Genomic DNA, 15,307 nt, shown 5'->3' with positions numbered 1-15,307 from the left:
AAACTCGTGAGAGCTAAAGACTCCTGAAGAAGGGTGTTGTACCGTCTCTGGAGGTACTGGTGTTGTACCGTCTCTCTGGAGGTACTGGTGTTGTACCGTCTCTCTGGAGGTACTGGTGTTGTACCGTCTCTGGAGGTACTGGTGTTGTACCGTCTCTGGAGGTACTGGTGTTGTACCGTGTCTCTGGAAGTACTGGTGTTGTACCGTCTCTGGAGGTACTGGTGTTGTACCGTCTCTGGAGGAGTACTGGTGTTGTACCGTCTTTCTGGAGGTACTGGTGTTGTACCGTCTCTGGAAATTACTGGTGTTGTACCGTCTCTGGAGGTACTGGTGTTGTACCGTCTCTGGAGGTACTGGTGTTGTACCGTCTCTGGAGGTACTGGTGTTGTACCGTCTCTGGAGGTACTGGTGTTGTAGGCTCTCTGGAGGTACTGGTGTACCGTCTCTGGAGGTACTGGTGTTGTACCGTCTCTCTGAAGGTACTGGTATTGTACCGTCTCTGGAGGTACTGGTGTTGTACCGTCTCTGGAAAATGCTGGTGTTGTACCGTCTTTTAGGTACTGGTGTTGTACCGTCTCTCTGGTACGGTATTTTAAATCTCCTCTGGAAGTACTGGTGTTGTACCGTCTCTCCCTGGAGAATACAGTGTTGTACCGTCTTTCTGAAGGTACTGGTGTTGTACCGTCTCTCTGGAGGTACTGGTTGTGTGGTACGTGTTGTAATCTTGCAGTGTCATCGTGTGTACCTCAGCGCTAACAGGAGACTGCATTAAAGAGACGGACGGAGAGGGAGAGGGAGGGAGGGAGAGGGAGGGAGGGAGAGGGAGAAAGGGAGAGGGAGGGAGAGGGAGATTTTAATGATTCGTGATCAAGTGTGTGTGTGGAGACAATCGTTCATATCATCCAATATAAAACTTAAAGATGTTCTATAAACGTAACAAAGACAAACTAAAATAATCACCAGCACCTAACCAAACCTAACCTAACCTAACCAACCCTAACCTAACCAAATCTAACCAAACCTAACCTAACCAAACCTAACCTAACCTAACCTAACCAAACCTAACCAAGCCTAACACAACCGGCCTACAGCCGGTACAACACAATAGGCTGACACAGGCACCAGCCAATACAGGCCTGACCAGGCCTGGGCCAACACAAACAGGCCAAACAAACATTGATACCCTACCGACACAACGAGACCCTAGTAACACAACCTGGCCAGAACAGACCTGACATATGACAAACGTAACGATGCACAACCAACATCAACAAACATATCCCAGACCAACCCTAAGCCTGAGGCTGGCCTAGCCTAGCCTAGCCCTGCCTGGCCTGGAAACCTAGCAAGCCTAACCTAACTAACCCCTAACTAACCTAACTAACCTATTAACCTAACCTAACCTAACCTATCCAACCTAACCTAACCTAACCTTACCTAACCTAACCTAACTAACTAGCCTAACCTTCCATTGTGTGTAGGTTAAAGCCTAAATCATTCTATTTTGACATATTTCTACTTGGTCAACTGGAGTAACTGTTGTACAATCATATATGGAGACGTTAGGTGTGTGTGTGTGTGTGTGTGTGTGTGTGTGTGTGTGTGTGTGTGTGTGTGTGTGTGTGTGTGTGTGTGTGTGTGTGTTTTTCTCTTCACTCAACCATTAGAAAATATACAAATACTTTGAAATAAAAGACACACATAGAGTTTGGTTAGGTTAGAGAAGGATGGTTAGAGTAGTTTGGTGGTTGGAGATTAAGATTGGAGGTTGGAGTTAGGTTAGGTATCGTGATACCTGGAAAGAGAGAGAGAGGGGATTTCTTCGCTGGACAAGATGAAACACTGTTCTTGGCTAGACTATTGACGAGTTCTTTCCCCAAGCGAAAGTAAAGCAGCTATTGCTTCACTACGGAGGAGTTACCAATGTACCCTTTGTTTCCCCCCGACGGACTACGTGACCCCCTACCCCTAACCCCCCCTTTCTCTCCTTTCTCCCTCCACCGACAGACCACGTGTTTGTCCCTATACCTTGCTGATTGGATTAGTGCAGCGGCTTTACCCTCTCTCCGTCTCTCACTTCCCTCCCTCACCTCCCTCGTCTCTCTCACCCCCTCCTCCCTCTCTCACCTTCCCTCTCCTCCGCGACATTTCCGTGCCAGGTGAGGTGAGTAATTACAGAGCTGGCCAGTGGAGGAGAGAGAGAAGAGAGAGAGAAGACGGCATTCCTCGTCAGCAAAGACCTCTCCACCCACCCTTCCTCCACTCCACGTCAAACACCACCATTTCCGTGGCAACGTCTTCGACTTTAGACTGTGTGTGTGTGTGTGTGTGTGTGTGTGTGTGTGGGGAGGAGGAGTATGGATATTCTATTAGGACAATTATAAAACAAACAGATTAACTCCTTTACTTGGTGTACCTATACGGGAAGGTTAATTAATTAGTGTTCAGGTAAACACAGGTAGACACTGGCTCAATAATAACACCATTTATCACCACCTGCTAATTACTACATGTTCTGTTAGAGATTATGATGGAGACTTATTGTTTTTGTTTTTTGTAGAGAAAGGAGGATGAGGGAAGATCAGAGGTGGGGGAAGGAAGTTATAGTTCGAAAATTGAAAAATTTGGAGGAGGTAAGAGAGGCGGGCTGACCCTAGCTAAGCTAATAGTGTGTTAGGGTTGTGTCATGGGTTAGTTATGTCTGTCGGTACAGGCACTAGACATCCTACCCTGTCCCATATATGGGTGTTTTAAGGGCCTTATTTCATATTCCGCCGACCCGACTGGCGGATGCTGGTCTAGGAAGTTGTCTATTGCCTGTGCGTGTAGATCGGGGGTGGTAATGGACCTTTGAGATTTGGTAACTTTTGGGAACCATGTATGGTTGTTGAAGTTATCTGGTGGGAGTCTTTGGAAGGAGTTTTGCTCTAATTGTTCTATCTTTTGCCAGACTCTGCTGGCCAGGTGTCAGCTGCTGGTTGATGGGTTTCATTCTCAGGTCTCTATGTATCTCGGCTGTGGTTCTGGTGAAGGGTATCTTTCGCCTGTGACGAATCTTAGGGCTTCATTTTGGACCACCTGTACTTTTAATATTTGAGTGGTGCTCATAGTATGAAGAGGGTACTGCTGGGTAAGTTAATATCGATATGATAAATGATGTCACCAGCGGAGATTTATTTTCAGGAAGCGCTTTAAGCAGTATAGTTTTTCTCCAGCTCTCTTCTTGCAGGCCCAGGAGGGTGCCTCTGCTTTTGTATTCTATCTGGGCATTATTGGTTACTAATGGTTTAAGATTTTGTAAACACTGGGGGGTTAAGGACAGCTGGGGGAGTTAAGGACAGCTGGGAGGTTAAGGACAGCTGGGAGTTAGGACTGCTGGGGGGTGGGACAGCTGGGGGAGTTAAGGACAGCTGGGGAGTTAGGACAGCTGGGAGTTGGAGACAGCTGGGGAGTTGGAACAGCTGGGGAGTTAAGGACAGCTGGGGGAGTTGGAGACTGCTGGGAGTTAAGGACAGCTGGGGAGTTAAGGATGGCTGGGGAGTTAAGGACAGCTGGGGTGGACAGCTGAGAGTTGGACAGCTGGGGTAAGGACTGCTGGAGTTAGGACAGCTGGGGGAGTTAAGGACAGCTGGGGGAGTAGAGGCAGCTGGAGTTAGAGACAGCTGGGGAGTTAGGACAGCCACTACACGAAACTGCCTGGCGCTGAAGTCTATTTTGATAATACACCGCCGCTTGCTTGACACCTCCCCCCTCCTTCCACCCCCTCCCTTCCCTTCCCACCCCCTCCTTCCTTCCCACCCCCCTCCTTCCTTCCCACCCCACACCTTCACCTCCCTCCTCTTCCCCACCACCTCCTTCACCTACCTGATTACTGTGTGTGTGTGTGTGTGTGTGTAAAGCAGTTGGACGATGAAATTTGTCTATATCATTTAGTCATTTAATGGTGAGGAAGGTAAGAGAGAGACCATTGAGGGAGGTAGACGAGAGAGGTGATAAAGGAGGTAGAGAAGTGGGAGACGATGTGTGAGGGAGAGTAAACAGAACAATGGAAGGGTGAGAGAGAGAGAGAGAGGAGGAGGAGGGAGAGGAGGGGGGAGGGGGTTGGTAGCTGGTATGGTGACACAGTTGTCGGGTTACCTAGGGGCCATTGTCCCGTCACACACACACCTCCCGACTCCCCAGGTGATGGTTTCTCGTATCCACACCGCTACACTTACCTCGGGGGGGTCTTACTGTTGGTCAGAGATTCGTTATTTGGATTGCCATCTTAACTGCAGGCGCGAGAAGACTATCAGAATGACTCTTCCCCTCAAACTACGATACCTGTAGTTGGCGGCCGTGAAGATATCAACACCTGGGGAATAATTTTACATAGAAATAGTTGATAGTGAGGAACCCTGACCTATATGTCTATATTCTTGCTGGAATGTGGCTGCACCGCCTTAGCCCCGGGGATAGCTCTCTTACTTGTGCTCAGTTTGCATACTAATATCCCTACAAGGGTAACAGATCGTCTTTGGTGTTTGTGGAGGAAATAGACGAGGTAACAGTTTGTGAGAGTTATGGACACTAGCGGGGGAGGGGGGGTCTTTGTGTTGGTGAGGAGGCGACATTAACAGCATGGTTTGTGCAGGTCGTCTATAAAGGGTGAGTGTTGTGTGGGTCTTAGTGTCTCCTAGTGTGGGTTTTAGTGTCTCCTAGTGGGGTCTTAGTGTCTCCTAGTGGGGTCTTAGTGTCTCCTAGTGGGGTCTTAGTGTCTCCTAGTGTGGGGTCTTAGTGTCTCCTAGTGGGGGTCGTAGCGTCTCCAAGTATGGGTCTTAGTGTCTCCTAGTGGGAAGGTCAAATTAGTATGCCAGTCCAGGGTGAAGGTGAGGTTAGGTTAGGTACTCCAGACCCCAATTCAAGACTGATTGTCAAGTGTGAAACCTAACCTAACCTAACATTAACCTAACCTAACCTAACATTAACCTAACCTAACCTAACATTAACCTAACCTAACCTAACCTTGAACCCACTGGTCAAGAGAGGGGTCAACCTTGAATCTTAACACATTATAAAGGTCAAGATGGCGGGGGGGAGGGGTACCTGGGACTTGACCTTTCCTGGAACACAAGAGGAATGTCCTGATGAGTCCTGGACCTTTGACTTAAACACCCACTCGCCCACCCACTCATTTACTCGCCCACCCACTCATTTACTCACTCATTCACTCGCCCACCCACTCATTCACTCGCCCACCCACTCTTTTACTCGCCCACCCACTCATTCACTCGCCCACCCACTCATTCACTCGCCCACCCACTCATTTACTCGCCCACACAAACATTAAATGGATACACTTCCCACCGTAAGTAACTCACCCGATGGATAGCTCTGACAATGACTCACGTGTGACCTGCGGGAGGCCCAGCTGCAAGAGAGTGGTCCCGGCGGGTGCTGGACTCTGTTAGCTGGGGAGTGTGTGCTAGGGAGGGTAAGTTCCCCTCCCCAAATTGACTTGTGACGAGGACTCCGTCTGACTCCCTGGGAAGGAGCTGTCCGCCCCTTATATTGGAGGTATCAGGCCGGCAGATGTCGTCACTAATTAGCATTAACCTGAGTGTGTCGAGACAGGTGTGTTTGATCAGGTGTGTGGTGCAGGCTGGAGGGTAGTTTCTTGAGTTAACAAGCTCATGACATTGATTTGATTAATCACGCGGTGGTGAGACCTCTGTTGGGTCAGGTCTTAATCTCACCTTAATTACAAAGGGTGCGTCAACTTACGTGGGTGTACACCTGTGCTTCTACTTACCGTTAGGTGTTGTTCTTCTTTGGGCTGTAACCTATGGCCTGATAAACGGTCATTGCATAGTGCTTAAGGGACAGCTGGTATCAGGGGTAGTGCTTAAGGGACAGCTGGTATCAGGGGTAGTGGTTAAGGGACAGCTGGTATCAGGGGTAGTGGTTAAGGGACAGCTGGTATCAGGGGTAGTGGTTAAGGGACAGCTGGTATCAGGGGTAGTGCTTAAGGGACAGCTGGTATCAGGGGTAGTGCTTAAGGGACAGCTGGTATCAGGGGTAGTGCTTAAGGGACAGCTGGTATCAGGGGTAGTGGTTAAGGGACAGCTGGTATCAGGGGTAGTGCTTAAGGGACACCTGGTTCGCGACAGGACTTTTTTGGGTGACTGTACATATGTTAATCTATCGTAAAGTAAAGTTAGTATTATACTGATTATTTTTTTCATTATAATCATCTTCATCATCATCATCATTATCATTAATATCATCATCATCATTAATATCATCATCATTATCATTATTATATTATTGTCATAAAGGAACTTTGTCAAATGAGTGGCAGGTTGTGAAGGGTCAAGTGGTATGGTGAGCCTTGACACACACACACACACACACACACACACACACACACACACACACACACACACACACACACACACACGCACCTTTGTGACGTATTAACACACACCTCAGTCTCCTTGCCATGACAATCATCTCCTCCTCCTCCTCCCCCCCACTCCCCTCCCTCCCCTTCACCCCCTTCCCCACCCCTCACCCCCCCTCACCTCTTTTCCCTTACCATCTGCCGCCTGGGACCTTCATAACAAGACCTACAAATATACGTGACGCCATCTTGATCGTCTCCGCCCACACGCCCACGACCCCACCCACATGCCCACTACCCCCCCACCCCCACCCACACGCCCATCAACCCGCCCCCACCCCACCCATACACCCATCAACCCCACCCACACGCCCATCAACCCCGCCCACTACCTCCACACGCCCATCAACCCCACTACCCCCCCACACGCCCATCAACCCTACCCACTCCCACTACCCACGCCCATCCACCCCCACTACCCCACCCACACGCCAACCACACCCACACGCCCACTACCCACACGCCCACCCACACGCCCACTCACCCCCCACCCCCCCCCACTACCCCCACCCACGCCCACCACCCCAACCCACCCACACGCCCACTACCCCAACCCACCCACACTACCCCCACCACGCACACAGTACCCCCACCCACTCGCCCACTACCCCCCACCCACACGCACTACCCCACCCCACACGCCCACCACTCCCCACCCCACACGCCCACCACCCCCACCCACACGCCACCACCCCCAGCCCACGCCCACTACCCCCAACCCACCGCCCACTACCCCCCCACACGCCCACCCACCCACCGCCCACAACCTCCCACCCACACCCACCTCCTAACCCACCCACACACCCATCCCCCAACCCACCCACACACCCCACTACTCCCCAACCCACCCACATACCCACTAATTCTTCAACCCACTCCACACCCCACCACCCCAACCCACCCACCCCCACTCACCCACCCCACCCACACGCCCACCCACACCCACCCACACACCCACTACTCCCCAACCCACCCACACCCCAACCCATTGGTTTCACACCACCCACTCACCTGCACTCCACCACCCACTACATTCCCACCTCCCACACGCCCACTACCTCTTCCTATTCAACCATAAAACATATTGAAGGACGATATGTACGTAGGCATGTATGTATGTATGTATGTATGTATGTATGTATGTATGTATATTTATGTATTGTGTGTGTGTGTGTGTGTGTGGAACAGGAAATGTATCTCCCAGAACTCAACCATTCCAAGTATGTACCGGTTTGTGTCTCGGGAAATATGTTTACAAATCTTCTCAGAAATTTCATCAAATTTTTCCAATAATACTATTGAATATTTCGCCTTGAATATTCCCTATATTTTATCCTATTGTCAGAATTGTCTTTAAAAATATCCTAGGTTATAATGGATATTTTTCTCTGAATATCCTTTGAGGAAAAAATATCCCTGAAGTTTTTTCTTTTCTTTGAATACTGATTATTGTAGAGTATTATAATTAGTCCCACAGACCGGAAGTATGTATGTATGTATGTATGTATGTATGTATGTATGTATGTATGTGAAACGAGACACCGGAGCTGGCAACCTCTACCGGAAACCTCGCATGATGACAGGAAACCTCAAAAGTAATAGGGACAACTCACACCCCTAAAGTACCCTAGTAGTAAGTCCTCCCTGAGAGACCCTGGTGATGCTCAGAGAGAGAGAGAGAGAGAGAGAGAGAGACGTCATCCTCCTGGCAGCTCCTGAAGAAACAAAACATTTCCTGTTTTATGTGTAGCTGTAGGTACAGTCTAGTGGTACAAATATGGGTGTAGGTACAGTCTAGTGGTACAAATATGGGTGTAGGTACAGTCTAGTGGTACAAATATGGGTGTAGGTACAGTCTAGTGGTACAAATATGGGTGTAGGTACGTCCAGTGGAAGCAAATAGTATCATAAGAAATAAGGAGTTCGCACTAGTCTGTTGCCTGTGCATGGTAGAAAATAGCTCCCTGTCGAGAGTTAATACCACTTCATCATCCATGAATCTGATTCAGCCTTTTAAAAAATTTCCAGCGTTCCCGTGCACTATTACAAAGTTGTTGCTTGTTCCACTCGTCCACCAATTCTATTTGGTGGAACCCGTTCCTTCCTATCTCCTCCTAAACCTAAATTTTATCCAACTTAAGTCCGTTGCTCCGAGTCCTATCCTGCTCGGATATTATAAGCAACTTTATCTATATCCCCTTTATTGATTCCTTTTCACCCACTTAAATACTTCTATCATATCTCCTCGCACTCTTCGTCTTCTAGGAATGCAAGTTAAGTTTTTAACTCATCCTGATATGGAAGGCCTTTAAGTCCCGAATCATTTTCATTATTCTTCGCTGCACCGACTCCAGTGAATTCGATATCCATTCTATAATAAGGGCACCAGAACTGAACCGGGTATAATCGAGGTGCGGCCTGACTAGCGCAAGATATAGCCAGTAACAAGACCTCTGCACTCTTATTACTTACACTTCTAGATATAAAACCCAATACTCTGTTTGCCTTATTTCGAACATTAACGCACTGTTTTCTAGGCCGTAGGTCCGGGCTTACAAGTACCCCTAAGTCTCTCTCACAAGTCGACTTCTTTAGGTTGATGTTGTTAAGGCTGTATACATTGACAGTATTTGTTCTTCCAATATTAAGTACGCTGCACTTGCTGGTATTGAATTTCATTTGCCATTTTTCTGACCACCCCTGCAGTTTATTTAAATCCTCCTGTAGTGCATTTGCATCCTGCCCTGAATTAATCTGCCGCCCTATTTTGGTGTCATCCGCAAACTTGCTTATGTCACTGCTGATCCCAGTATCTAGATCGTTTATGTAGATTATGAACAAGAGTGGGCCTAGTACTGACCCCTGGGGAACCCCACTGGTTACACAGTCCCATTCAGATTTAACACCATCTACGCTGACCCTCTGCGTTCTATTGGTGAGCCATGATTTTATTCAATTTAAAACTTTCCCCTCGATACCATGAGCCTTAACTTTTCTCAGAAGCCTCTGATGCGGTACTCTGTCAAATGCTTTGCTAAAGTCTTAAGTAAATAACATAGTAATTTTCGTCATTATCTACTACCTCGAAGACTTTCCTAAAAAATATGGGTGTAGGTACAGTCCAGTGGTACAAATATGGGTGTAGGTACAGTCCAGTGGTACAAATATGGGTGTAGGTACAGTCCAGTGGTACAAATATGGGTGTAGGTACAGTCCAGTGGTACAAATATGGGTGTAGGTACAGTCCAGTGGTACAAATATGGGTGTAGGTACAGTCCAGTGGTACAAATATGGGTGTAGGTACAGTCCAGTGGTACAAATATGGGTGTAGGTAACAGTCCAGTGGCACAAATATGGCTGTAGGTACAGTCCAGTGGTACAAATATGGCTGTAGGTACAGTCCAGTGGTACAAATATGGCTGTAGGTACAGTCCAGTGGTACAAATATGGCTGTAGGTACAGTCCAGTGGTACAAATGTGGGTGTAGGTACAGTCCAGTGGTACAAATGTGGGTGTACAGTTGCTAATATAGATACAGGTGCAGGTCCAGGTACAATTACAGGTAGAGAAGGTTGAGTTGTTTTTTTCGGGTAATAATACCCGAGCTGGAGTCATCGACCCTAACAGGGCCTGGGGGGTGGGGTGGGAAAGGACAGTAATACAAGAAAAGGAGAGGAGTGGGGTTAGGTTAGGATTAGGTTGGAATCGTTAGATCATGGATTTAACACGAGATTGTATAAATTAGGTGAGTGTGTGGTGCCGGGTCACTGTTAGTGTTAATGGTGCCGGGTGCTGTTGATGTGAAGGAAAATGTCACAAGCTTATCAATACTGTTTTAAGGTTGAAGAGAGAAAGTTCATGCCCTTACTCATCATACACCACTATCATCAACCACACACACAATGTGTGTACAATTGACTTGCCTGTATGTCTCCTCCCCTCAACCCCTCCCTTATTTCTCCCCCCCCCCCCTCCCCCTCCACCCTCCACCCCTCCCCCTCCACCCCCTCCTCCCACCCCCCCTCCCCCCTCCCTACCCACTTCTTCCCTCCTTTCCCCTCCCCTCCCCTCTTCCTCCTCCTCTCACCCCACTTCCCCTTCTCTACAATCTCTTCCCTCCTCCCTCCCTCCTCTCTCACCCTACCCCCCCACCCCACCCCCCTCCCTCTCCCCTACCCCCTCCCTCTCCCTCCTACCCCCTCTCTCTCCCCACCCCCCACCCCTTCTCTACCCCCCACCCCTCCTCTACCCCCTCCCCCCCTCCCCTCTCCCCCCTACCCCCTCCCTCTCCTCCCCTCCCTCCCCTCCCCCATGCCTGGTGCTCTGTGATACTGCCAGCGTAGGCAGGGTGTGTCCTAATGAACAATTTTAACCCCGCTAACGTGTGACCTCTGCAGGGGACTCCAAGGGTAAAGCAATCGTGTGTAGGCCGCTGACCCCTCCTCCTCCCCCTCCTCGTCTTCCTCCCCTTCCTCTTCCCCCTCCTCCTTACATTGTTTTGGTAGCTGCCAGTCCTCCCTCTTCCTTCTGTATAGGTATTAAGTCGACGTTGTTATTGTTCTTCTTTTTTGTTCTTCTTCTTCTTCTTCTTATTCTTCTTCTTCTTCTTCTTCTTCTTCTTCTTCTTCTTCTTCTTCTTCTTCTTGTCATCATCATTACAACACCTATTATTATTATCACAACCATCACATTATTATTATTATATCTTAACTACCACCACCACCACCACCATCATCACCACCACCATCATCATCATCATCATCATCATCATCATTGTCATTGTTCGAATTCCATTTCTCTTCTACAGTTGCATTGTATTTATGCACATATTACATCTCTCTCTCTCTCTCTCTCTCGTGTGTGTGGCGAGGAAGACACAGGTGTGGTGAGGGTGCGTCTGCTGGTAACATACACACACACACCTGTCACTATGTTGAAATGCCCTGTAGTATGACCTTCTCCCCACCTAGTTATTATATATATCATATTTATATCACTTATGTTACTTGTATATTATTTGTAAATCAAGAGATCCATTCCTCTATTATGTAACTGTATATTTTAAACCTTTCCTGCCTGCCATGCTCTTTCAATAAGCTGTTAATTATTATTATTATTACACACACACACACACACACGAGAGAGAGAGAGAATATAATAATCTTTGTTTAGTTCCCGAGTACAATGACTTAACCCCTAGAGTACAATGACTTAACCCCTAGAGTACAATGACTTAACCCCTAGAGTACAATGACTTAACCCCTAGAGTACGATGACTTAACCCCTTGGGCACGATGATTTAACCCCTTGAGTACGATTATTTAACCCCTTGAGTACGATTATTTAACCCCTTGAGTACAATGATTTAACCCCTAGAGTACAATGGCTTAACCCTAGAGTACAATGGCTTAACCCCTGGAGTCGATGGCTTAACCCCTGGGTACGATGACTTAACCCCTAAGTACAATGACTTAACCCCTAGAGTACAATGACTTAACCCCTAGAGTACAATGACTTAACCCCTAGAGTACGATGACTTAACCCCTTGGGCACGATGATTTAACCCCTTGAGTACGATTATTTAACCCCTTGAGTACGATTATTTAACCCCTTGAGTACAATGATTTAACCCCTTTTGAGTCCACATACACAAAGGGTTAAGCAATACTGTCATTACGCCCGTCTGTCCGTCCGCCGCCCGTCCCACCCGCCCGTCTCGCCCGGTCTACATATCAGTTTGGTAATGAATGTGCGTGTGTGTGTGTGTGTGTTTAGGTGTGTTAACCTAACCTAACACCTTAAAACTACCTGTGGAAGATTGTGCGTATCACTTATTTAGTGTTAAGTAACATCCAACTTGGCATTACTTTCCATGTTAAGAAAAAAGCAGATTAAAACCACAATTTTGGTTAGATTAGGTTTAGGTTAGGTTAGGTTAGGTTAGGTTAGGTTAGGTTTAGGTTAGGTTTAGGTTAGGTTACTTTTTTCCCTGTGCCTTTTTTCCCCCCATAGGTTCATGCCTTCTGTTGTGACGTACTGTACATTTACTGTGTATAATTTTTTCCCTGTCGCTGTAGTGTGACTTGTTACAGGGGCGTGTGTAGTGTGTTCCCTACTCGGTAACGTAGCACTTGGCTGATATATAGTGCACTACTACTACTACTACTACTACAGTCACTATTACTACTACTACGTTATAACTTTAGCCACTGAGTTTATCGTGTAAGAAAACGTGTTTAGAGGGATTTTCTTGGTAATAATTCATTGGATAATTGTTGTGCGTGTACCCTGCTTGCATTCTCGTTTTAATATGTTTAAACGTGCTTGTGTGTGTGCGTGTGCTGCCTAACCTAATAGCGTGTGCGTGTCTATTTGGGTATTCGCTAGCACCTGACGCGCGTGCGGGCCGGTACACTAAACAAAACTGTGTGGTCGGTGCTCGCTGGGACGGATCACTTCTGGGCCTTTCTCCTCCTCTGACGCCAACAACCACCTTCACTTTCCCTCCCACCACTCATCACCACCACCACTCCGTCAGGCACCTCCTCTCGCGCACCACCACCACCATCACTACTCCGTCAGGCACCTCCTCTCGCTAACCACCACCACCATCACTCCGTCAGGCACCTCCTCTCGCTAACCACCACCACCATCACTCCGTCAGGCACCTCCTCTCGCTAACCACCACCACCATCACTCCGTCAGGCACCTCCTCTCGCTAACCACCACCACCATCACCTGTCAGGCACCTCCTCTCGCTAACCACCACCACCACCATCACTCCGTCAGGCACCTCCTCTCGCTAACCACCACCACCATCACTCCGTCAGGCACCTCCTCTCGCTAACCACCACCACCACCACTCCGTCAGGCACCACCTCTATACTGTATTCCCATAAGACTCTCCTCCCTAGTCACTGTTCCTTATATAAGTAAGCCTGTATCAATGTCTGGAGGTGTCTGTGAGTCGAGTTATTCCCTCCACCACACACACACACACCTCATCCTGTCACTTTGTTTTGATGTTTAACCCTATATTCTTCTTCTTCTTCTTCTTCTTCTTCTTCTTCTTCTTCTTCTTCTGCTTCTTCTTCTTCTTCTTCTGCTTCTTCTTCTTCTTCTGTACCTCTAATGTACCCGCCACACCCTCTTACAGTACTGTATGTTATAATATTTTCCTATCATTCTAATATAAAAAAAAAAATTCCACCCAGATTTTTCCTAGAAGCTGTTAATTAATTGTCTCGCTCATTAACTAAAGGATGTACTGTAGTCATTCACAAACACTACCTCTACTTAGTGGGGTGAGGGGGAGGGGGCGGTGGATGTCACACTGAACACTATGACTCCTGTTGTCTGGGTAGGATCGTCAAAATCCTTCGTCCATCGTGTCATATTGTGTCGACTCAATTATTTTTTTTTTTTACTGACGGAATGTTTTTGTGTTGCGTTAGAATTCTTGATATTTAGTTAATTTTGTTAAATAATGTAGAAATAGATGAATCACACCATAGCATAGTGTACAAAAAAAAACACTAATAAGAATTAAGTTAAACAAAGGTATATATTTATCACCTTAATATTGGTAGAAAAGTAATGACCTTTATACCCTCCTTCCCCCCCTTCCCCCTTTACCACCCCCCTCCCCCCTATATCCCCCTTCTACCTCCTGTAATTGTACTTTTACTCTACCATACCCCCTTCCTCTCTCTCTCTCTCTCTCTCTCTCTCTCTCTCTCTCTCGCATGTTTCTCAGTTAGTTATTTGTAATGAATTTTATTATTGGCACTGAGGGTCATGTTTGTCTTTCCTACTTAAATCTTGGTCTAAGGTGTTATTATACATTGCTATTATTATTAATGTTATTGTTATTATTGTTGTTGTTATTATTAAGTTATTGTTATTGTCTATGTTTTATTAGTGTTATACATCCGTCCTCCCTCGCTTCATCACCCTTCCCTCCCTTTCTGTCTCCTCCCTTTATTTGCAGGTGCCTCCTGCAGGTTATGACGGTGCAGGGGTGTAGCAGGACTCAGGTGTGTAGGGTGTAGCAGGACTCAGGTGTGTAGGGTGTAGCAGGACTCAGGTGTGTAGCAGGACTAATTAATTGTTTTTGTGTGTTTGCAGGTAAGAGGCCACCCTCCCCCACACCGGCTGATGACGATGGTCCCTCCACCTGACCCTGGGTGGGCCCTCGTCTTCCCTCTCTCACCACAGGTCAGTTCCCCCACACCTTGACCTGACCAGTAAACCTAACCATTTGTAACTCATTACCTGACCATTCAACATTGATCTGACTATTCATATTTGACCTGACTACTCCCCTTTGACCTGACTATCCATATTTGACCTGACTACTCCCCTTTGACCTGACTATCCATATTTAACCTGACTACTCCCCTTTGACCTGACTACTCCCCTTTGACCTGACTATCCATATTTGACCTGACTACTCCCCTTTGACCTAACTATCCATATTTGACCTGACTACTCCCCTTTGACCTGACTACTCACCTTTGACCTGACTACTCACCTTTGACCTGACTAGACCATCCTCCCTCTGACCTGGCTTATGTATATTTATTGTGTGTTGCAACAAGTCCTCTCCTTGTATAATCCCTGAACTCTGTCTCCTGGTTGGGTTAAGGTGCAGCACAACACGTACGTGACCTGAAGTGTGTTGGTAAGAAACAGGTGTTGTAACTCTACGTGTTCTTATCGTGTACTAGTGAGGTGTGACCTGATTGGCTGATGGTACAGTGTTTCGAACGTAATTACATGGTGGGAGTCTCACAGGTCCTGGGTTTAAAGACGGTAGAAGGCCCTGTGGTCGTGTCTCAGTATAGCGGGAGTAAGTTAACACAC

This window comes from Homarus americanus, unplaced genomic scaffold, assembly GCF_018991925.1.
Source record: "Homarus americanus isolate GMGI-L3 unplaced genomic scaffold, GMGI_Hamer_2.0 scaffold21930, whole genome shotgun sequence".
NCBI lineage: Eukaryota > Metazoa > Arthropoda > Malacostraca > Decapoda > Nephropidae > Homarus > Homarus americanus.
This window is presented reverse-complemented; position numbering follows the sequence as displayed.